The sequence below is a fragment of the Thermobia domestica genome, chromosome 5, assembly GCF_964235325.1.
Source record: "Thermobia domestica chromosome 5, izTheDome1.hap1.1, whole genome shotgun sequence".
Lineage (NCBI taxonomy): Eukaryota > Metazoa > Arthropoda > Insecta > Zygentoma > Lepismatidae > Thermobia > Thermobia domestica.
The window spans coordinates 657,211-683,684 of NC_137458.1; the positions used below are offsets into that span (position 1 = coordinate 657,211).

Sequence of the window (26,474 nt, forward strand, 5' to 3'; positions counted from 1 at the left end):
ACGCGTGAGAAAGAAAATGCCTTCTTCTGGAAGAACAATAAATAGATTGTGCATCACTACTATGTTTCTTTCCATACTGCTTTGACTGTTAAGCGTTTTCTGGCAGCTAAGAAGATTCCAGTGTTGGAACACCCACCTTATTCGCAGGACTTGGCACCGTGCGATTTTTTCGTTTCCCGAAAGTAAAATCCGCCCTCAAGGCAACTCATTTTCAGACTGTGAAAGAGATGAAGTAGAAAAAGGCAGGGTACTCAAGACGGCGAAACCTTAAGATTTTCACAATGGCTTCCAACAATAAAAACTTCATATGTAAACGTGTATAGATAGGGGAAGGGGTATGCTGAAGGGGATCACCTTTAATTTGTGAGTTTGTGACAATAAACCGTTCTTTTGGCACGCTGTTTCTTTTTAGCCAGACCTCGTATATAACAGACTTCAAAAGATTCTGCTGCAGTGAGTGCTCAGCCCTTTCTGTCAATCGGACCTCGTAGCGAGTAGGGCCTACCACCACATGCAGTGATGTAAGTGATATAAGACAAGCTTACCTCCTGTTATCTCCAAGTTACCGAATCCCACGGTGTCACCACAACCCTGCAGAGTTCAACCTAAACCAGAATCTTCAGAATGGCCCGTGGGGCTCAGATCCTGGCCCTACCTACCATCATGACGTTCAACCGGCGTCAGGAGATACCACGTAGGAACCCAACCAACCTCTGGCCCAAAGTTACGCCTTGGTCGCCCATGTGGGTTGTATCCCGTAGGCTTCCCTTCCCCAGTAGAGCTGACAAGGTCCCAACCGCTGCCTACATAATTTTACGGAAGAGGCACCCCGTACATTACCGGTACCAATGAATGATGTAGTCCATCTGCATCAGGCAGATATTCCCATTTAGGGGCACCAATCACTACCCTTCGGTATCACCACGGTTACCACGCACACTCCTGGATCCAATGATTCGTATCATTGACCTGTTTGGGAGGCTGACACCCTTTTGTGACTTCTTGCCTCCCCCAGTAGGAGATCCCTTCCACATGTTCATTATCCTATAGGGAAGGAAATGTTAAATAGAGCAAGAGACAACTTTTTACTTATCCTCAACTTTGTATCTTAAATAATGCGTGTATCGTAAATAATAACAGTCTGAACTCAACATCTCCACCATGGGGCCTCCCATCCTTTCTTAGCAAGGGGTTGGAACCGGCCTGGCGCAAAGATGTTAGGATACCAGAGCCTACCTGCTGGTATGTGGCAGTCATCCCTTTAGAATTATCTTTGGTCAGCACATCGACTCCCCTTGCCATTTTTGCTGGTTTCCTATACAGGAGTTCACTGTCTTTCTTTCAATTAGCTCCCCAATTGTCCTGACTACGCTCGTTGGACGCTCCAGTGTAACCGTCTGACAGTTCTAGCAGTGATATCACGAGAAACAGTATTCTAGTGCGTCTGGGACAGTGGTTTATTATGAAATAAATAATACAAACTGATCTTCACTCTTATCGAAACGGAAATTCGTAGTTTTTATTTACAAAGATTTATTGTCGGAAATGTGAAATTTAATATTAATCGATTCTTTAGTGATTAGTTTAGCTTGGGCCTACAATATTTGTAAGATTAGCTTCGCCGTTGACCATGAAGCATCCGGCTGTTGAAAATGCGTGGCTAAACCAAGTGAGACTGTGCCGTCCACCTCGAAAGCGATGAATGCATTACTGGAGAAGGTTTTTGCCTTTGCTTTTGTTGTTTGAGAAAATCATGGCCATGGGAAAGACTCTGAGGGAGGAAGAACATGAAAATAAGACGAAAAGAAATCTTGACGTGAAGATTGATTACTCGTTGGATTGGCGGAGGGGAGCGAGGGGTGAGAAATAAGGGGTAAATAATTGTGGTTACAAAATTTGTTGGCGGCCCTTGTTCTACACACGAAAAACACTTTTACCAAGAGGAAATGAAAAGAAATAAGAATTCCAAAATATAATTACATTTCCTCTTCCATTCAGCGCCATACACTTCATTTTAGTTCCTGCCAACAAGAAGAAGAGGAAGAAGAAGAAGAAGAAGACAAGAGTGAAGAACATCGACAAAAGAAGGGGGAGCGTTTTTGTTGATGTTAAACAAGTTGAAAGGAATGTTTTAGGAATATTGAACAACATTACAAGATGATACATAAGTCGCAACAAAGAAAAATTACTTTATATAAAGTTGGCGGACGATGTCTCACTTCATGGTTCTATGGTATTAATACTGCACGTGGACAGCAAATCCACCTCTCCCTCTCCTTCGTTGTTTTTTTTTTTATATATATAAAAATAATAAAGTTATGTTGATCCCTCGTACTCGCGTACTTCACTTATTTTTAATCCATCAACGATCAACTGTTATAGTTCACTCCAGTACTGTACAGTCCAATAGGTTAAGTACATCCAGGTCTTTATACTTGATTTTTGTTCTAAATGTTTCACGTATGTTGTATCTATGAGATCTGATCCATTTTATAGATGATGATAATGTTCAGCTCGTTGCAGTAGCATCGTTTCAGATTTTGCTGGGGAGGGAGGGGGGGAAGAATCTCGGGTAAATTTTCACTTTTTTATTAGTATGGATGGGTTACATTATTATAATATTGATTTAAATGTAAACACATTTTAATTGCCCTCCTTCCCCCACTTGAGGGTCCAAATAACGCCCCTTGTCCCTTGACAGGCAGATAGATTCGTCGTGATTTCTGGGTCCCAGTGTAGTTTGTATTTACCGTTTTCCAGGACTGGATTTGGCTGATATTTATAGTAGCCTATGTTTGATCTGCGTGCTTACAGGTCAGGGTAGAACAAAGAGTACTTGAACAGGTTGACCATTTCAAGTATCTGGAAAGTATTTTGACGAAAGACGCGTTCTGCACCAAAGAGATCGGTTCAAGAACTACCATAGCCAAAGAAGCATTCAACAAGAAAAGATCGCTCTTAACTAGTAGCTGTAATTTTGGACTAAGGAAGAAATTGGTCAAGTGCTCTATATGGAGTATTGGACTTTATGGTTCAGAGACTTTGACATTATGGAAGTTAGAGAAGAAATATTTGGAGAGCTTCGAAATGTGGTGTTGGAGAAAGATGAAGAAGATACAATGGACAGAAAGAGCAACGAAGGTGTTTTGAAACGGATAGGAGAGAAGAGGACGCTTCTAGCCACCACCCTTCGTAGAAAGGCCAATTCGATTGGACACATCTTGCGGAGAAATTGTCTTCTTCATACCGCCATAGAAGGAAAGATGGAAGCAAAGCGAGGAATAGGAAGAAAAACACAACTAATCGATTAAGGAATAGAAGAAAATAAAAGAGGAAGCCAAAAATCGAAAAAACATGGAATAAACAGTTTCAGGTCCAAACTGAAAATTAAGAAAGAAAGAAAGAAAAAAAAACTAATTAGTCCCAGGACCAGCCAAAAGGCATAACACTTAATAATGGTTTGGTATCGCTGACTAGTTTCATGTTATGTGCTAGAAGCTGGTGTGTGGTTTTGCAGCATAGTTGTGTCTTTTCGAATAGTCTGTGGGAGCCATTAAGCTTAAAGATGTTCAATTTATTATCGTTATTGATGGTAGTAGTAGAAGTTTTAGCTGTATATAAAGAAACCAGCGAATATTGTTCTTTTGTCTGTATTGGTTTATACATCACTTGTCATGCATATTGTGTGATGGACAGTCTCAGCATAAAAAAAACTTTTTTTTTTTTTGTTTCATGTAATCCCGTATTATTATGCACGCCTATATTTATGAGTTATCAATCACCTTTATAGAGTCTAATCATAATTTTAACGTAACGATAATATCAGATTAGTTAACTTCATGCCGTGAAAACAACTTTACGATTGTTGTCAGATGGGAAGGCGTATGCAGCACTAAATCCAAATGATAGAAATGCTTCTAACCCAAAGACGAAGGGGCGGAAAGGGCTCTTCCTTCGAGATATATAGCCAAATTTTACATGAGCTCTTTGTAACTATTGGAATAATGATACTGTAGATGAAGATTGTAAGTGAAATACCATGCTTTTGATAGAACAAATGGACAAGACGGCATGAAATTTATAGCACATGCCCCTTTGCATTTTATGTTTCACATGGAAGCGATTATTGTATAGGAAAACTTTTCTTCTTAAAGTCGGAGTTCGAATTTAAAAAAAAAAAAAAATACCGGCACAAGTATTAGGTCATATTTCATAGCACAATACAAGTGCTGCAGTTGGCTTCTTTTGGCAACCTGTAGCCCGAAAATCACGCCCCTTCGGCTCGCTCTGCTTTTTGCAATAAATTAATTTTAGCTTTCACGAAGATAGAACAACGATTCTAACGCTTTTTGCTCTTCTTTTCAGTACAAGAAACAGAAATCTCAACACAAAAAATCAGCCATAGCTATAAACATAATGCCTTATGTTTTAACGAATTCATTTGAAGTTTCATCTCAACAAATTAGCAGTGACCCCAACTAGTAGAGTAAAATGTAAAATTGTTCGAATGTATTATCGATAATTACGATAGATTTCTTGGTTATTTCAGTTATTATTATTATTATTATTATTATTATTATTATTATTATTATTATTATTATTATTATTATTATTATTGTTATTGTTATTGTTATTACATTTAAATAATTATTTCTAAGAGTTTTTCATTATTAGCACTGAATCATTTGTTCATTGTTTACATAAGTCTTAGAAGAATGACTTCGTTAAAAATGAATCTAGACCCGGGTTCGATTCCCAGTGAGAGCTCATGTAGTTCGGATCCCACGCAGGCCCGTATCTACGGAGGACCCCTAAATTTTTACTTCCCCCTCTAAAATTTTCACCGTAGGCTTGCAAATGAACTATAACATGGTTGGATCGGGGCCCCCTCTAATTTCTACCACCACCCCCTACATTTTTTGGGTCGGCTACGGGCCTGATCTCACGTTAAAACTGTAGGTCCACGTCTCATATAGCCTCGCTGCTGAATGGGGCGTTAAACTCAAAATCCAATTAAATCATTAACATGAAATGGAATCTTTTGAGTTTAACATCCGATGATTATACTCTTTAGGCTAAGGGAGACGAATGATTAAGGCAAGTTAATGATGTTGGAATGAAAATGTGGGAGGAAGCGGGAGTACCCTGAGAAAACCAAGCGACACCATATTGTCCACCACTAACTTGGCCCCGGGATCGAACTAGGGACCCCACGCACCTAGGTAAACACTCTACCACTAATCCACCGTGGCCCCCAATATATCCGTATATACAGGATGAACGATTTATGTTGATATGCAATTGCAACTTTTAAAGTAACGGATAAGATAACACTGAAATTTCGTACCATGCTAATGTTAGCAGGGGGACATCGTTTAACATACCGTATAATACCATAAAGTTGATAGTATTGCCACCTCAACATAAAGTTGTATTACAAATTTATGTAATATTCAAATAGCATTACATCATTTTATTACATATTTTAAATTTACGTATAAAACGAAAACATGCAGTACTACACCGAGTCCGCCATACAGTGTTGCAATCTAAGGATGCTGCGGTGTCACATACATCGAAAAAGAACCAAATTTTGGAGGATTCTACAATGGTAATAGCACAACTGAGACAGACGGGGTTCCTTAATAAAATAATCCCGGATCAAACTGATGCAAAAGCTAAGGTAGGCCACGCATTAGGAGAGGAATTCGAGTATAAAAAGGGAGTAATGGAGACGGGCAATCCATAACTGTGTTCATAATAATCCTACATTTTGGAATACGAGAAATACACAAAAGGGGTGACAATCATCAATAAAGCCAGGCAAATATGCACCTGCGCAGATGGCATCGCCTTCTCCACGAGGGAGAATATGAACTCAAGAAGTTTACAACGAACTAGAGACAGTGACGAATCCACTAGGGCCGCAAGTAAACAGCGTATATACAAAATACAAGTACTTAATATCAGATAAAGGGAACAGAAGGAAATACAAGTCTGTAATAGCAAACAAAACATTTGAGAATGCGAGCAGATTCAAATATTTAGAAATGACAAGAATTGCATCATAACTAAAATCAGTGAAAAAATCGTAGCGGAAAGAAAGCAAATCATGCAAACGCCCTGATTCTCAAAAACAACAATATTTGGCAGGAAAACCAAATTAAAATTATACAAAACGACAATTAGGCTAATGGTCACTTCCAGCCCAGAAGTATGGGAGCTAATGAAGGAAATAAAAAAAAAAAACTAGGAATATTCGAACGAAAAATAATAAGATTTTCTGGTCAATCAGAGAGAATAACGAATGGAGAAGCAGAACCAGAAAGAGAAGATATTGTGAGATTTATAAACGCCCAACAGATGCGTTGGATGGAATATGTAAAGACAATGGAAGAAGGACGGATACCAATGAAGATACTACATGAAAACTATTTTCCACCAGAAAAAGAGCTAGACCAAAACAAAGATGGCACGAGAACATGAACGGTGATTTGAAAATATTGAAAGCAAAGAACTGGGAAGGAAGAGCAAGGAACAGGGAAAGAATGGAAGTGGTCGGTGAATGAAGTCAAAGCCACCCAGGACTATAGAGCTTTATTGTAAGATAAGGTAAATCAGTATTTAAACTGAAAGTTTTAGTGTATTTCTATTACTTCAAGGTTTAGTGGAGAATTAAGGATGGAGGTATATTCGTGGGACGCTTAATCGATTACAGAAAACTGATTCTCGCTATCTATTACCGTATTTACTCTATAACGATCAACATTAAAACCGGAAATAATTTATACTTACCACTTAGTGCGTTTGCACACGACAACGATAATATCGGTGGTCCCACCGATAATGTCGGCGGTGAAATCGACTTCAATGTATTCAAATCGTAGCTTGCACACGCCACCGATATTATCGGCCGTTCCTCCGACACGCAGATGCTGTCGGTCAAGCCCCCGATACTGTCGGCGGTACCGCCGACACCGATTTTGTCGGGGGCAATGTTTTCTTATGATTGGATGCACACGCCACCGATAATGTCGGCCGGCCAGCGGGTTAGATGAAGAGAGTGACAAGGCCTGTGTATTTTTGTTTTTTCTTTTCTTTGGAATTTTGTTGTTTCCATTTTTTCTATTACAATTGTATAATATTATTATTATCTTGTCCTATAAACAACTTTGGAACAGCTTATTATTTTTTTTACAGTCTCTGTTTTGGAGTAGCTAATTCCCTTTATTAAATAAATATAAAATGTGGGAAGTCTAAAGAGTACTGATTTCCCTCTAAATAGTTATCAAATAGAATAATAACCAATTTCCGTTGATTATTTTCTACTCCCTTTTGTTCTTTCTCTCTCTCTCTCTTTGATTGTATCTTTTTAAATCTACTAATGCTTTTAAGTTTTATTATATTCTGGAAATTAATTCAAGCGTAATTGTCAAAGTTTGATACTCTGTGAACATAAGCATATGGAAAAATCCTGATTATTATTACTTTCTTTTAATTACATCAGAATTGTGTGCACACAATTTTCCCGGTCTCACTCGATAAGCAATGATTAAATAGAATATTTATTGACAAGTAGAATTATTATTATTATTATTTTGAAACGAACCTAGGATAATCAAACGTTCTTTTCAAAGCTCCCGAGGACAAGTGACTCATTTGGCATTCTCTTGATTGTGATCTCAAAAACAGGGATGTGACTTCACGCTTCACTTGTCGCACATCTTTTCTCTAACTTCCAACGCTACCCCCATTTTTTAAAAGAATTTCTGGAATGGCAAATGGGAACAAAGACCAGAGCTATGTATGCAAGTTTTCCCTCTCCCCTTTGTACAAAATTTTCATTGATCTACACCATCTCTGACTTCCACCTATATTTAAAAAAAAAAAGTAGAACCAGATGGTTTTTATTAAAAAAAGGAATACAGATGAAGTGTAGGATCAAATTTTCATGCTAGATCAATCACTTCCCTGTTAAACAAGTATAGTTTTATTGAGAAAGTATACAAATATATGTTGAGTTAGAAAGTTTAGGGTGGTCCGGATCCGATGTACCCCCGTAAGTACGTCCGTTCTTAAAACCTAACCTACTATGCTAGACCCTTTCGAAATATCTCTTTCTTTTTTGGGGTGTGGTTATTTATTAATTAAACTCGGTTAATCAAGGGAAAATTATTGTAGAGAGATGATTTCAAGAGCAGTTTGTTGCAAGATGAGGGAAACACGAGTATGCTCAATATGGATTTTAAACGGGTGGTAAGTTTAATCACAATGTTAGACTTTCGAAAAAACGCTGTAAATTAATACTAATATAATATTATTATTGTCGTTAATGACCAGCAAGGACTTCTCCCCCAAACTTCTGGCAAGAAAAAGAGGGAGCTAAAACGTCAGGAATGTTTCGTGACTTAATGAGTAGAATGTGATCGAATACTTAAAAAAAAAAAAAAAAAAAAAAAATCAAAATCCATTCACGCGGATCCCTGGATCACTTTTAATGAAAGTTTTATTTTTTTTTTTTTTTCGCTTGGAGGGTAACATAAGAGCTGCCTGGCGTCCCTTATTCCGATCTCCAATTTGTTCTGTTTAACAGGTCCTAAATATTGCGCGAATTACGACACTCATCCATTTATGATTGAGGAGGTACTTTTCTTTCACCTGAGTCAGAAACACTATTCTAAAATAAATACAAATTTAGCAAAAAGAAAAACATATACGATAAATTCAGAACTATAAACAAAAAGCAAATCTCTTTTAGAATGTGAGGCCCGACCCGAGTACGAAATATGTTATAGCATTTAGGCCCAAGCTCGTGTGATAATCAAATAAGCCCGAATTACAGAAACTTAATAATTATTGCAAAGTTGTGTTTTTATTTACAGCAATTAGAGGTTTAATTTTGCAGTTGTGTTTTAAAAGTTCTCCAGAACATTTGACTTCACTTTACACATGCAAAGACTTCACTCTACACCCACTGGACTCAGGGGCGGATCCGGAGGGGGGCGATCGCACCGATCGCCCCCCCCCCCAGTAAGGGGAAACTTTCTCTTTTTATATATAAATAAAAAAACTAATCCCAGAGTTTGGAGCTCTTAAAAGTAGGTCTAAATAGCAGCATTACAACCCACTGCCCCCCCATAAGTCCGTCCTGGATCCGCCCCTGACTGGACTGAATACAGCATTTCCGCCAGGATTTCAAAATCAGGAGAGTGTTCAAAAATTTAAGGGGGTGTTTGTGCTTGACTTTTAGAAAACTTATAGACCTTTCTTGTATTATCCTAAAATTCTGCAATAGCACAAAAAATGACACCTTTCCACTGCAATCCTAACTTCAACAAAGTAGAAAATGTTGCATTGACCTTCATTTCGTTTTTTGTATCAAAAGATCCAATATATTTCAGCCAAAAAAAAAATGTAGGCCTTATATCTGGACAACTACATATAGGGCTAGTGTAACCAAACCCAAACTATCACTTAACTCAGTATGATGTACTTACTCCGTAAAAGAATACAAAAACTCGATATAGGGGCAGTTCAAAAATTTTGTGGTCCTTGATCCAAAATATCCAATATATTTCATTCAATCAAACATTTTCTTGTACGCCCCATATTTGGAGAACTACGTATAGTGTAGTGAAACCAAAAGTATCACTTAACTCAATATGATGTGCTTATTACGTAAAAAATACGTAAACTCGATTTAGGGACCGTTTAAAAATTTTGTGGCATCTGATCCAAAAGCTAATTAGTGGCCAAGGTCGCAATCTTTTGATGCGTTTTTTTTTTTTTTTTGATCATTCCTAAAATTCTTGGCCAAGATCGCAATCTTTTGATCCATTTTTTTGGATCATTCCTAAAATCCTTGTTATTTATTTGTTTTTATTTTGTGTGAATACCCATTACAATCAAGGTAAGTTATAGTACAGTATTAACGAATTAATTCACTTGACTGATGTGATGTTGAACTAAAATCAGTCGTAGTTTTCTCGATTAATGTATGCATGGACAAATACACGTCGGATGTTCTAAATTTATCTTTTCTCTTCTCGTTCTTTTTCTGTTTGCTCTGCCTAAAATGGAAACGTTTTCGCGACTGAGATCCGCCAGTGGTTAGGTTAGATGAACTCGATCTGATATCTGAAGTGCTAAAACTACAACATGATATACTAGAACGTTTATTGCTAATTGCAGATATTGTACACTCATGTCCAAAATGATTGCCGCATATCTATAACTAGTTCATCACCATATTATAGTTCATTTGCAACCCTACCGTGAAAATTTTAGGGGAGGGGCAGCAAAAATTTAGGGGGGCCTGCCCCACTAGATTCCCTTGGCTACGGGCGGATGGGCCTCAAAATCAGACTCAACACTTTTATTTTCACTTCAAACATCAGGTAAACAAGGTTCTTCCAAGGACATCTTGATCAAATTATTAACGTGTTCTGGAATGAGATGGCACCGTTCTGAAGTTAAAATTCTATTCATTGTTGAAGGTGATCTCTCCAATGAAGCGGTACCAATTGGAAGAAGCACACGTTTTGTTGCCAGAGCTGTCAAATTAGGAAATATAATGCATTTATATTGTTCACAGGAAAGCTTCATTAGAAATCCCTTGAAGAAAGTTATTCTTTCATTCGTTTGAGAGTTCTATATTCAAATAGCACTTCGTCGCACAAAACATGAAATAATTGTGAAAAATCGCCTATTCAGGCTCGGATCAAGGCAGAAGTTTGGAGGGTGTTACTCGAACTTTAGGGGTGACACCCCCTATCGGAGGAGGGGGTCTGGCGGAATCCCTGACTGGATAAAACGCTTGTTTGTATAATTGTTCGTCAGAGTTAAAGCCCGTCGACGGGAAAAAACGTTATTTTCCATTGAAAGTGATATTCTAGAAATTATTGCCATAACGTATACCCACTCTTGAATATTTTAAAATCTTTTTAATAATAATAATAATAATAATAATAATAATAATAATAATAATAATAATAATAATAATAATAATAATAATAATAATAATAATAATAATAATAATAGACTTACCTTATTGCAACTGTCAACATTTCTATGGGTGGAATACAGGGTCTCATTTCTGTATGCTGGCGCTGAATATGGTTTCCAATTCTTTCTATTAAAAAATCAAAAGTTTGTGTGGACATGCGATAGTAATTAAAAAATTTTGCATCGTCTTCGCGTAATTTCTCATATAGTGTACAAAAAGCACCTTCTACATAACGCACAGTCAATAATGGATGAACCCAAAGCTTTCGCGATCTACATTTCCTGTTTCTACGTCGTAAGTACAACAAGGCAAGAAGATATCTCTTGTTGATAGCTGGACTCCTCTCTTTCACGTCCTGTCCAATACTAGTCTCAGCACCGACATTATCGGCCACGTGTGCAAACTATCGCCGACACCGATATTGTCGGGGCTTCCACCGATATTGTCGGCGACGTGTGCAAAGTACGCCGACACCGACACCGATATTATCGGGGCTTCCACCGATATTATCGTTGCCGTGTGCAAACGCACTTACGGTAGACGGATCACCTTCATCGACGCCCTGGATTCCTAATTTTGACCGTAGTTGAAATTTTGTGTCTCCCGGACGGGCAAACAGGATGAGTATGTAAAGGAGTTTTAGTAAACAGCCTTCTTAAAAATTTCTATAGAGAAATAAATTCCCGTGTTGCTCTTTGATTTGTACAATATCTTTTAAAAATTGAAGAATGAAGACTTGGCTTATGACCACTTCTGAGCCTTAGAGAATCCCAATGAACGGAAATCGAATCCAGTACCTCTTGCTTGTGCTGGCGGCATTGTAAACCTCATGGTCACAAAAGCTTGGAATACGACTCATTTTGGGCGGAGTCGAGAGGGATTTGGGGGAAGAGACCAAGTGACGTAACAGAAATTTCAGGTAGTTCTTCAACAGAAGGCAGTGTGCGAATGCCTTTGTTTGTGGAGATGGAATATCAAGATGCGAGCCATACATCAAGGGAAGAGACATAGGACCTCCCAGAAGACAAGTTTCAAGTTCTGATTCCAACGCTAACTGATAGCCCAGACGCTTATCTGCAGCACACAAACAATGGAAATCGTTGCTCGGAGGGGGTCACAAAACTCGCTTCTGATATCAACATATTAGGTCTCGGAATGTAACCGCACAAAACATACGGACGCAGGGAAACGAATGACATGTCTCCAGCAAATTATCGAATCTCTTATCAAGAAATAGGAGGGACGTCGTTATAAGTTATTGCTTTGGTTCCGGCAACGATCCCTACCTTTGTTGTTTTGTTCTTCAATTGTTCTGGAGACAAACAAAATATTACGCTGCTTTCGGCTTATTTTTTGTTCAGTGAGTCTAGCCCTCATTAACTGGTCCTCTCGGTAAGCAAAGTAATAGGCGCTGTACAATACAATGTCTTCACTTTTGTTGTTGTTATATTTGCTTAATATTCATAGAATGGAGAACTAGTGGAAAATGACCGAAGATTTCGACAACTCAATATATATTTTTTTAAAATAAAAAAAATGTTGTTTTCAGTTCTAAGCTCAACAGCCTAGAGACAGAACTCAAGAGGGTGGTGGCTCAGTGGTAGATCGCTTATCTCTCGTAGTAGGGGTTCCTGGTTCAATCCCAGAAAAAATATTGTGGACGACATAGTGTCCGTGGGCTTTCTCGCGTTTCTCCCATTTCCTTCAGACTGACATTCTAGCGACTCTTTCATATTAATAATCTTCCATTAATCATCTGTCTGTTTTAGCCTACAGAGCATAATAGTGGGAAATAAAACATAAACGTTCATTTCATGTTTGGAAAAGTTTTCTTCGGTCACTTGACAAGGTGAATTTTAGTTTTGCTATGAATTCAATACAGAGGCTATGAAGGAAGGCCTCCTTACCATGACCGGGTCTTGAATTCCCCTTCTAACGGTATAAGCCGTACCTCCACACTATCTCGCCTGAGAGGGAGAAAACTGGATCACATGACCAGCCACTGACTTCTACAAATGTCAAATGGCAATGTGGATCACGTCCTGTATCTTCCAATGCGTACAAATAGGGATAATGCAGATGAAGAATAGCTGTTTGTAGAGTGTATACAGCAGGGAATTCGCCGCATCCGGACCTCTCTCCAAACTTTGAAATGAAATGAAATCTTTCAGTTTTACGTCCCACGCTTATGCCGTTTAGGCTAAAGGAGACGGTAATGATGAGATATGATGAAATGGTGGAATGAAAAAAGTGGGAGGAAACGGGAGAATGCCGAGAAAACTCACGCTCACAGTGTTTGTCCAATCGCAAAGCTTACTTGGCACAACCTGGGATCGAGCCAAGGACCTCACGCACCAGATGTGAACGCTCTACAACTGAGCCATAGCGGCCCTCCCCAAACTTGGTTACATGACATTCATTTCCCCACTTTGTTAACCAAACTATACCTGTTTAGCTGAAAAAGTATTTATGTATCCTTAAAAATTTGGACTTACACTTCATCTGTACTCTTCTTTTCTTATATAAAAATAATCTAGTTCTTTCATTTTTTGCTGAGAATATAGATTATTGTCTTTTCGAGTGTAAAATAATACCGATTCAATACTACATAGACGCATATCGTGTAGTATTAGATCCACCCAACCTTGGACCTTTCCCAACAAAGATTTGTGGGTGCGCGCCTGGTGTACAGGTTCTGATTTTACAGACGTATCAGACAGGGGGCATTAGTGTAAACCAAATTAGACGGGAACAACACTAAATCGGTAGCCCTTGACATAGTATACGGCGGAATACCTGTGACAATAATAAGTAGAAACCGGATGTCAGGAGAAATGGTTATTTCTTAATGTTACGCACGGAAACTGATTTGAGGGATCTTTACTTCTATTCCAACAAAATGAATCTTGTCTTTTTCGCTCTTTAATGTCTATGTTGTTGATTAAATCTTAAATATTACATTTTTCTTTTTCGTCAAAATCAAGGACTTAATTAGGTTAATTACACACATCTCTTCTTTCAATATAGGTTTCTGTCGATCCAAGAAATAATAATAATAATAATAATAATAATAATAATAATAATAATAATAATAATAATAATACAACTTATGTTCAGGTCAAGGACTAGCTCCACCGTCATATATCAAGGAAAGAACACTACCGCGAGAAATGTGATTAAATAATTGAGACAAATTAATCACAATTGAACAATGCCCAACTGATAAAATTTAGTGGCAAATTTGGTGCACAGGTCCATGCGTGTTATAAATATACCCCAAATACATCTGTACAAATAGAAAGATCAGTTTAGATTTTTTAAAGTGCTATATGATCAAAGACATAATTTATAAGTTTACAAGATGAAAAACAAATTTTGCAGAATTACAATCAATGATTCCTCGTAATAGACTACCAAAATATATCAAAATATATTTAATAATTTATCTTGAAATTGGAAACTGATCTTGCTTCGATCTGTTATGTGCAAAGTGCTACAAAACTTTGAGTTGCTGAATGACGTGATATACGTATAAAAATGCTTCGTTTATATATTTGTGGCTGACAATAAGATCTTCGAAACCACTAACTTTAGAAACGTACCGTCTTCGCTAGTTGATTTCACATTTTGTGTAGACTTAATAGTTCTTATTCAAACTTTCGGAAAACGTGTCGCTATTTTTTTATTATTCAACGTTTTAAGGGTCGTTTCGAGGTCATAAGTTTAACACTGTCAACCGTTGCTTAGGTTGATATCCTTGTGTCAGGCAACCAGCAGAAGATATACGTAAAGCGGGTTGACGGACATCGCAGGCGCTTTGCTTTAGTCTAAATTGTAAAACTTACTGCATGCAGACAGCTTCAGAGGCCCGTTGTGTCTCGCTTCATTAAAAAAAAAAAAAAAAAAAAGTTATAATTGAAAATTTTTGCATCTATAGCAATTCACGTGTCTTTTTGAGTCATCTTTCATGTGTGTGAATATAAAGGAACGTGTACAGATACAGTGAGGAAATGGGGAGAAAATTTATGTGGTGATATTAAAAACAGAACTTATGTCCAGGTCAAGAACAAGCTTTATACCCATATATGGCAAGAACAAAGATTCCTCTTTGCTGTAAATATGCCCCGATTATGTCTGTGGAATTTGGAAGATTGTTTTTGAAGATTTTTTAAAAAAACTGATAAAACATATTGAATTAAAATATATTTAATAATTAATCTTGAATCGAAGGCGATTAATAATTTTCTTTTTCCTTTTTTTGTGTAAAATCCTGTTATAACTTACGGTTTACTCTATGATGTCATAATGTTATAAATAGAGTTCCCTGCGAGACGAGATGAAAAATAAGCTTGTCTCGTCTCGTCTCGTCTCGATTCTTGTAAAGCTTTTCTCGCCTCATTTTATAAATTTATGTAAGTTATAAAATTTAATCCCTGATTTTTTATCCTTAATTCTATCCAGAAGCTATCAGAATCCTTCGTTGTCACAGGAGATGATACAATATTTAAACCGTATCTGTTACTATTAAGTATTCTGCCTTTTGGGCAGGCCCTGGGTTTAATGAAGATTTTTTTTTAAATTTTATACTTGGGCTTGGAAAGGTTTCTTACACTTTTCTCGATCTTCAGCTTCCTCTTTTAACTCCCAATATTGTCTCCTATCTTTCAAATCATCGATCAGCTGTGTTCTTCTTCTTCCTATTCCTCGCTTCCCTTCCATCTTTCCTTCTATGACGGTGTGAAGAAGACAATTTCTTCTGAAGATGTGTCCAATCCAATTAGCCTTTCTATGAAGGATGGTGGCTAGAAGTGTCCTCTTCTCTCCTATCCGTTTTAAAACATCTTCGTTTGTTGCTCTCTCTGTCCATTTTATCTTCTCCATCTTCCTCCAACACCACATTTCGAAGCTTACCAAATATTTCTTCTCTAACTTCCGTAATGTCCAAGTCTCTGAACCATACAGTCCAATGCTCCATATATAGCACTTGACTAACTTCTTCTTAAGTCCAATATTGAGCCTGCTACTTAAGAGTGATCGTTTCTTGTTGATTGCTTCTTTAGCTACGGCAATTCTTGACCTGATCTATTTGGTGTAGTAAGCGTCTCTTGTCAAAATACTTCCGAGATACTTGAAATTATCGACCTCTTCAATGCTCTTCATTGCGTTCGTATAATCACTTTATCAATTTATACTTTTTTACACTATGAATCCTGCAACACTAAAAAAGCTAAAGACTTGAGTGGGTACTGCTTCTTCCCACGAGACTCGAGAAATGTCTCGTCTCGTCTCGTCTCGATTACTGTCTGCAAAACAACATGAAAATAATTATGTTTCTTGTCTCATCTCGTGTCGAATTTGAAAAGTACTTCTTATCTTGTTTTCGAGACGATACGAAAAACTTAACGTTTCTAGGGCGTCACACTAAAGTGATGGAAGTATTTTATATTTATATATATATATATATATATATATATATATATATATATATATAAAAGATGTTATTTAGTAAGAACGGTCAGGTGTTTGTCTATGTTATTTGGATATTGTTCATGACTTCATTTCAGATGTTGAACGTTTTTCTACAATACATCGAGTTATGTTTTGAATTTTAAGGCATATTTGACTCCTTATATTGCAGATTTTTAGTGCGTAACGTCAGGGTTGGCTGGTTTAAACCAAGGTGGTTTAAACCAGCTGGTTTTTTCAAAGAAAAAAAAAACAACTGGTTTAAACCAAAAAACAAAAAAATGTTCGTAAAAGTGTAAGTGTTTGTAAAATCTTGATGAACACACATTTGTAGGTTATCACGTTTCACTCCCGTATATTATTCGTATTATATTCAGACCTAAATTCCCCATTCATTACTCAAAAAGATAATACTAAAGCAACTTTTTTTATAAGTTTGTAAATGTTTATTTTGTGATTTTTTGTAGTTGTTATTATTGTTATGTAATTGCAATCGAAGAAAAATTCTAAATATTGTTTCGTTTCAATGTTCACTATTGATAAAATACATCGAAAATGCCGTACTTTTTGTGTGTGGGGAGGGGGTCATACAGACCCCATGAGAGGCATTTAGTGAAATAAGTATCTTTGGTATCTATTTATGTATAAATGAGTCTGAGCCAAAGTGGACTCAAATAATTCGTATCTTTATTCACTTTTCTTACTGATATGCAAATTAAGTCGTTGTATTTCTTTAATTTGGACCAATAAAAGTCGTTGTTAACTAACTTGAACTAAATTAGTTCTTCTATACTCCGTAGTACTTTGAAATTGTTCATATGTAATTCTGTGTAATGGTTTCACTTGCGCAACTGTTTATCTTTTTGTCCTTCTGAAATGACTCTTGACAGTTATATTAAGAAGCATGTAAAGATCAGTACAACGTATTTTTTTTAAAAAATCAGGATTCCTTCGTGAGTGAATCGGCAGACGTATCACATTTGTAGCCAATTAGTCCTGGTTCCGAGTTCAAATGGAGGACGATTTCTCTCGGATGTAACTCGAGAAGCGGTTTTTATTCCGCTTTAAGCTTATGTGACCCCTTTCAGCATAACCCGGTTGTTGCATAATAACATCTTGACGAAACAAACTTATTTCTGTCCATATATGATATGAATATATAGAGCAAATTATTTAAACCATAAAAACCTGGTTTAAACAAAAAAAAAAAAAACGTTTTTTTTTTAAAATAAAAACCATGGTTTTTGCCAACCCTGCGTAACGTCCAATCTCCTCAAACGATAAGTTACCCACTGAAAGTGTGAAAGGAAAATGTCTGTACTCTTACCGAGAATCAAACCCAAGACGATGGATACTATTAGTGAAGTCAAATTCTATACCGTGCGCTAATTTGGCCAGAAAGGTCAACATTCTTTTATACGACTGAACACAGACAGGAAGACTATTAAAAATGTCAGGAAGGTTAGCATATGTGTGGCCATGTGTGATGATGAAGACAGAGAATAGCATTTATATATGAATCAGAGGAATGACAAATATTCGTGAAACATGCCATTGTACGTAGGAATTACAAGGCTTGTTAAAAGCTTCCTCTGAACGTGGTTGGCGCTCGGGAGGCCATTAGACCTCTATCTTCAGCATTAAAGCCTTTGCTATCTCAGTTTTTGGAGAATAAATTTCAAGGTAAGTATCAGCCAATGACTTCACGGGAGAGGAATTTTGTAGCCGAGTAAAATCGTATCATAAAAACTTATTTATTTTATACCCAATACGCTTTAAGTCTCTTGTGTAAACAGTTGAATACTTGCCGTAATATTTGTTGTCGGAATTGACCGAAATGGTTCTAAGCCACATAAAGAAGATAAAGAACTGTCTTTAATAGGAAAACCGTTCTGCCACGTCTCCAATAAATCGTTGACTTTTATAAAACGAAAAGGTTTTATTATAGGTTTAAAATGTCAAATAAACAAAATCGTTTTAGAAGTTTAACAAGTGTTCTTGCAGTACGCGTTGACCAACATTTCCATGAAAGTTGACGAGTCAGAAAAAGCAATTATGCAAGAGCAAATGGGTGAAAAGACGGTTAAGCACAAAACAATTAATTTGTTAAAGAGCTTACCAATGATTAAAGGAAATAAGTTATAAGCGACAAGAATGGCATGTATTACTCAGTACCCGTATTTATGTGTTTGTAAGTAGTAGAGAAAAGAAAAGTGTATACTAATGAAAATAAGGAGAAATGACATGAGATCCACGTATCCAGAAACATAAATTTCAATTTCAAATAAAGTGTAAGACCTTCCGATTGATTTTAAAACAAACACAACTGAGGCGTTGGATTGCAAAGTGGCGTAAGTCAGTTTTGAGATATTTTGAGATATTGAAACTTTATTAGACTCGATATAGAAAAGGCAGACAAAATCGGTTCTTTGTGCTGCCATCTTCTGGCGTTTGGCCTTTTTTTAAAATCCCGAGATACACAACTTTGCCATCTAATAGGTTGTTTTCAAAAATGAAAATGAAATGAAATCTTTAAGTTTTACATCCCATGGTTACGCTGGTTAGGCTAAATGAGACGGTGATGATGAGAAATGAATGAAATGGTGGAATAAAGAAAATGAGAGGAAACGGGAGAATCCCGAGAAAACCCGTGGATACGGTATTTATCCACCACAAAGTCCACACGGCGCGAGCTGGGATCGAACCAGGGACCCCAAACACCGGAGATGAACGTGCTACCACTGAGCCACCGCGCCCCCAAGGTTATGTTTTCAAGTTTACGTAAATGATTTTATCTTATTGTTTTTTTTTTTTTTTTTTTTTTTTTTTTTTAAATGAGCTACACCATTTTACCATCCTACGCATCAACTGTTAGAACATTAATTGAAAGATGGAGCTCCTCCGTGGCTAACCGGTTAGCGTACGCGCCTTTGGCGTGGGAGGCCCGGGTTCGATTCCCGGGGGGGGCTCATGTGGTTCGGATTCCATGTTAATCAGTAGGTCCAAGTCACATATAGTCTCGCTGCTGAATGGGACGTTAAACCCAAAATCAACTCAACTCAATTAATTGAAAGATATTTATAACTAAAGTTCAATAGTTAACAATGACTTTAGCTTATATAAGATCTCATTAACCGTATTATGTATTATTGTCTTACTACCGTCGGCTGGGGTGGTGGGGTGTTTCACTTTAATAGTTGAGGTGTTATTAAGGCTGTTAGTGGTAGACAGGGATTACGTATTTTGTATAACGCCATAAAAGTTTCTTTCTGTCGATTTTCTGGAAAGCTATGTTTGAAGATTTGCCCACACACCGGTACTCATTCTTGTTTTCAGTCGCGACATTTGAGGGAAATTATCTACAGGCGAAGGGAATTAGTACACATTTAATCATTACAAACTGTATGCAAGAATTAGCATATGAAATATTATTGTTGCATGTGGAAGAAAATTCTGCTTTTTTTTTTTTTTCGGTGAGTAATAGCTTTTCCGCTTTATCTCATAAAATATTATTATTTTTTTCTCACGGCTTGTAACGATAAAATGTTACTTTTTATCAATAACACTTCCCTCTAGAAATGCCACTGCGTACTTTTGAATAATAATAGGGGCCGCGGTGGCTCAGTGGTAGAGCGTTCATCTCTGGTGGTTGGGGTCGTTGGTTCGATCTCAGCTCGCACTATCTGGATTTTGTGGTGGACAAACACCGTATCCATGGGTTTTCTAGGGTTTCTCCCGTTTCCTCCCACTTTCTTCATTCCACCATTTCATTCATTTCTCATCATTACCGTCTCCCTTAGCCTGGCATGCATATGCGTGGGACGTTATTAAACTGAATGATTTCATTTCATTTGAATAATAATAATAATAATAATAATAATAATAATAATAATAATAATAATAATTATTATTATTATTATTATTATTATTATTATTATTATTATTTATAAGGAAGTGTAAACTTTCGATAATTTGTATAATGCATAGCGTCCAATAATAATAAGTTTAAAGTAACTAACTAAAGTAACTCTATGGCCTATTAAACGCGGATGTTCAATGCCATGTTTACAAAAGCTCTCCACTGACTTCTATCCTTAGCCAACTATTTTGTATTACTATTTCTGCAAGATTCATCTTAATATTGTCCCCCTATCTACGTCTAGGTCTTCCTGATGAACTTCCACGCCGACACCCTCTGGGAGGCGTTAAGAATATAGAAGCAGTATGAGATCGTAAAACACAGTTGCTAAGAATAAGATTCTATCTGTGGTTATTTGGACGAAGTCCTTATTAACTATGCGAGTGAGCGACGTGCCCTGGTCACCTATAGACTATCGACTTTATTATGTTTATGATATTCGATCTGTAGTTATTGTGATGTTCAACGTTGAATAGCTTTCTAAATTTTTCTGTTCCTTTCTTTTTCACTTCAAATCTGAAACCTTCTGCCTGTTGTTCGAGTCGGATCTAGAAGGTAAAAACTGTGGGGGGGGGGAGGGGAGCCAGACCCCAGACTATTATAGGTACATCATGAGTTTACTGTACACTTTAAAAGATATATAAATAAGAGCTTTAATTAGTTTTGGCACTCAAAAACTGGAGGGGGTCTAGGCTCTCCGGCCCCGACCTAGATCCTCCACCATGTTGTTCCTTGCGCATCAACGACCAATTTTTACGTCCGTCGAGCGAGCTTAACTCCCCATAAGCATTTACTCGTATTCTTGTTTTGAGTTCAGTTCCACTCATCCTGACTGAAATTTTTCAAGGATTTTTCTCACTTCTACTAGGCGAATGCCAGGATAGTGCCTTCAAACACACCCTAGTTGACTTCCTTTCACTTCTTTTACCATTATTGTTGCAGACAAAAAATTCCATGAAATTTACGCTGAAGGATGTAGCCAGTTTGTTAAATAAATAAATAAATAAATTATTGATTGAGTGATTGGGATTTTAATTGGACGTCCACATTAAATTTTCAGCCAATTCGTCAACGACTATTGTTGTAACTTCAGCGGATATAATCAGAACCAAAACTACCTTTTCGTGTTTCGGGTTTGATTTAACTACTTTAAGAGTTCATGTGTTAATCAGCACTCGCGAGAATCCGGTCGGATATAATGTAAATTCGATTGCATTATGTTGTCCGAATGCCACCTTAAGAGTCTTCATCCCGGCGAAATTAAAATACCGCTAACTTTACAGTAATTATGTGATATCTTCAAATAGATAAAAAGATAATTGAAATGTGGAACAAGAGCGCCCTAGACAATATTATTTTACATGAGAAACCGTTATCACGACTCACTTATCTGCTTTCGATTTCGAGCCATTTTGAAAATCGGCATTTATTTTCGCGTTTCTAAACAGCTGAAAACGGAAAGCCACTAGGTGACTTGTGATAACGGTACCTCACGCAAAATAATATTGTCTAGGGCGCTCTTGTTCCATATTTCAATTATCTGTTATCTATTTAAAGATATCACATAATTACTCTAAAATTAGCGGTATTTTAATTTCGCCGGGATGAAGACTCTTAAACTATAAAACAATGTCTCATGTAGACTTGATAGTAGGAAAGGATGCTAAACTCGTAGCAACGAACCTCATGTGTCAATCATTTTCCTTCTTGTTAATCGGAAGTAGTTCAGAAATTTTCTGAAGAATTGGGTATTCTTTCTGCATCGTATGAATAATATATATTCGATTTTCTTGTGCCATCATGTGTTTCTAGTGCAGGCATTGTTGTCCCATGATGCAATTTGTTATTCGTCGCTAAGAACCTTGTCCATTAAACTTCCATTAATGTTCAGCTGCAATGTGTTTTGAGGGCTAAAAGAACAGTGAAGTACGTTAGGAGATAATAAGCAGATATCAAAATGGTTTGGTCTTCGAGAAAAACGGCAGCAGTTTGGATCGCATTGTTCACGAAATCTTGTTTTTTTGTCAGTGCGCTTTGAAAACTCGTTCCTTGCAACCTGGAGCACTGCACTTTTTCTATACTAAATACCCGTCATATTATCTACAAACTTATGGAGTCTTGCTATGTTGAAAATGGCTGCCGGGGTTGACTGAGGACACTAGCGGGCGGCCGTCAAATTAAAGCTGAACATTTTTAAATATTAAAATTTTAATGTTGCTCGGATGCCTTGTAGGATGAAGAAGAGGTCGGTAGCCCCGACAAATTTCGAGGTTGGTGGGATATTTTTGTAAGTTTTCTTCATTCACTTGCGATTTTTTCAAGTTTGAAATTCCCACCGAACAGGTGTGACTGTGAACTTTATCAGCGAAATTTTTGCACACAACTTTTTTAAATTTAAAATAATAACAAAATACATTGAAGAAACAAATAGATCTTAACTCTTTTAACTAGTGACATGAATTTTAGAACAAATATCGATGATTGATTGTGATGATTAACCACCAATATCGCCAAGTCGCTATAACAAGCGCTTTAGCCATGTTTGTTAGCGCCAAAATGGAGGACTATGAAATCTATGGATAGCACTGAGCAGGAGAATCTGAGGGTACAATGTTTATCTACTGGAGTGGGTTCGGAGCCATCTTAATTCAGTGGGCTTAAGAGGCCTAATCAGTGCAAAACTAAGATATTCTGATTTTATAGTAATTATTGTGATACCTTCAAATAGATAAAATATAATCAAAATGCGGAACAAGAGTGCATTAGACAATTATTATTTTGTATGAGGCACCGTTATTACGAGTCACCCAGTAGCTTTCCGTTTACAGTCATTTATAAACGCGAAATTAAGTGCTGATTTTCTAAATGTCTGGGAATAGAAAGCAGATAAATGAGTCGTGATAACGGTATCTCATGTAAAATAATATTGTCTAGGGCGCTCTTGTTCCACTTTTCTATTATCTTTTATCTATTTGAAGATATCACATAATTGCTGTAAAATTAGTGGCATTTTAATTTCGCCGTGATGGGACCTCTTAAGAGAGCTATTGTCGGGAGGGGGACAAGAGAGCAGTTTTGTAATTTCTAATATGCGTGTTAAAAATTGAGCATAGTTATAGCGTAACGGTAATTATTAAATTTTCTGACGTAAGAGTGCTGAGTTGCTACGCCGCCTTCGTTTTCTAATCTAATTGATTTGTGTGAGTAATTATTTTGGTTTCTTCGAAATCAGCTGGAATTTTACTGATTTTTTTCTTAAAATGTAGTTAAAGGACCCTTACTTTGTCAAAATAAATTTTTATTCTATACAAATGAAATTGTACTTAAATTTGATCACATAATCTTGCTATTGTAATATGTAACAACATTTACCGTAATTTTTCACGATGTAAGGGAAATTCCTCGCATTCGCCTTCAGCGCAGGTAAACTGGGTTCGATTCTTGGTGGGTGCTCATGGTGATTCAGATTCCACGTTAATCTTTAGTTCGTGTCTCATATTTAGCTCCCACTCTCTGCTGAGTCTCCAAATCAATCAATCAACGAAGCAAGAAATGTTTAAATAAATTAAAATTCCAGTCCAGTTCGAAGATCCTTGGCGTAAAAAGACAAAGATGGCGAAGGTACATCATAATATTAGGTACAAAATAACCCTGAGTAGAGATCGTGTTCGTCTTTGCTCTTCCAATCCAAAGTTCAGTTGATTTGAAGATCTGATGGCAGGAGCATATCCATCTACCAGAAACTATTTCATTAAATTGTAAATAGTACTTCGAGACTTTAAAAAAAAAATGCAAGAGAAAATTTACTGTAATTCGACGGCTTAGTGTCATAGAAACGTTTCTACAAAAAGTTAGTTTTTCAGAGTCGCGAAAATATATTGTTTTTTCGTATTTGATTTTAGTTCTGGATAATCCAAAATGCTTTTTTTTTTTTTTTTTTTTTTTTTTTTTTTTTTGATCAGCCATTTTGTAGAAGGAAGTTTGACTTATAGCCATTTCACCGAAAGAAACATTCAAGCTCTGATAATATCAGAAATGTTTGTATCTTTAAAAAAAAAAAAAAAAAAAAAAAAAAAAAAAAAAAAAAAAAAAAAAAAGTAGATACGTTCCTTTGACACTAAGCCGTCGAATTCTTTGATTCTCGGAGTTTGTGTGTATATGTGTGTGAAGAAATAGTTACAGTACTGATGTGAAAATAGAGTTAATCAATCTACAAGTAAAACACTGTGTCCAGAAGCGCAACCAGAATTTTTTGTTGGGAGGGGGTCCAACACTATAAGATACTAAACGTAGTGTTTTTTACACCCAAGAAGACTATGAGCAATTGTAAATATTGTAACTCATATTGAAATAGATTGTTTTATAAGAAAGAGTAAACACGAAGTTTAATACGAAATCTTTATGCTACATCAATCATTGCTCTACTATCTAAACAAGAATAGATTTATTTAAAAAGTATACAAATTTATATCGAGCTACGAAGTTAGGAGGTCTGGACCCGGCGGATCCCCCGCGTGCGTTCCCCTGACTGTGTCCTTGAATTTATGAAAAATGAACGGATTTTCCCCCGGTGGCCACTTTCAACACCGGGGAAATGAAACACTTTGAGCACGATCCGAGATATATATATATCTCCAGGGAGATCCGTAAAGAATCCCCTGTAGATTTACTTAACTCACTTAAGGCTTTGTAAACTCATTTAATACTCGGAGAGCAGTCCTTGTTAGTTTACGGACTTACAACCAATTGTATTGCTTTTTAATGTCTTATGCGAAGTCTAAGGATTATCTCGGATCAAAGGCTCGGTGAAGGAGGAGGCAAAAGACCGACTCAAGCGAGCTCGTGAATACACACACACTTTGATGCATGCCCAACTTTATTAACTAGACTAAGTGCATTAAATACTGTAGTGTGCGAGTAAGAAAATCTAATATGATTCGACATGAATTGCTTAGAAACTAGCTCCTTTCCAATAAGAAGAAGCGATGTCCCTCTACCTTGCAGCGGTCATGTGTTTGTTGAGATTTTCAAAACTGTATCAGAAAACTTGTGGGAACTTCGAATGTATTATATTTCTGAAGACCTTCTTCATGTAGTGTGACGATGACACTGGGCAACGGAATTAATCTTCTTCGGCGATAAACTAGTATTAATTCTGAATGTAACAAATCTGTTTGTTCTCTTAAATAAATTAAAAATAGGCATTAAAAAAAGGAAAAAGTCCCATCACGTGAGCGTTGTCGCCATCTGTCAAAAAACCATAAAAATGTTCTACTTGTGAAAGCACACGTGCGGAGAAGAGTAAACACAGGCATTCTTAAACTTTTGCGTTCAAAGCTGTGTGAATCCCGAAAGGAAATAAGTGAAAAGAGTCGACGTGATTTCATTTTGACTCACTTTTGGTAGGTATGAAACCTAAGATTGGATAATCAGCTCTGTTGATTTAAAAAAAACTGCTTACGTGCCACAATGACGTACGCAAACGGGGAGAGTTTTCGGGTTTTAACTCCCCCTTTCAACGCAAATTTACGAAAAAAGAGACACACTTGATGAAATTCTGTTGACCTCAGTGTGTGACCTATTACTTCTTCATGAAGGAACCTCATGTATCATACTCCAGTAACTGAACATGTATTCCCCAGGTTGTTTTAAAAATGCTGCAAATAACTCCACATATATTTGAATTTACGTTAGTGGAAAATAATATATGTATGTAGTTTTTTTTTTTTATTTCTATTTGAGTGGGTTGCCAAATTGTAGTCCTTTTAGTGGAAATGCTTGAGCACTAATTGAATAGATATTTCTCATTGTATGATCAATTCTTAAACTTCTCTTAAAGATATAGGCAAAAAAAAAGCAAAGAATAAATATTTTAAAGAAATATTCTTTCATCATATTCCGTAAATATACAGTATATATCAATGGAATATTGCTTGTATGGACATATCTGCTCTAATACACATTAACAGCCTAGGAATGTATTTAAAGAATGTTACTAACACACAGAATAAGGAATTTTCTCGTATTTTTTAAAAAAAATACAGAATTGTTAAAGAAATCTGTATTCGGCTGTATTGAAGTAAT

General features: G+C 36.7%; 1 protein-coding gene across 1 annotated transcript in view; it reads left to right on the forward strand.

Annotated features, from left to right (window-relative positions):
* The window catches only part of ft (cadherin-related tumor suppressor fat), a 537,654-nt gene that overhangs the window by 274,521 nt on the left and 236,659 nt on the right, over nt 1–26,474 (forward strand). The window lies entirely within an intron of this gene.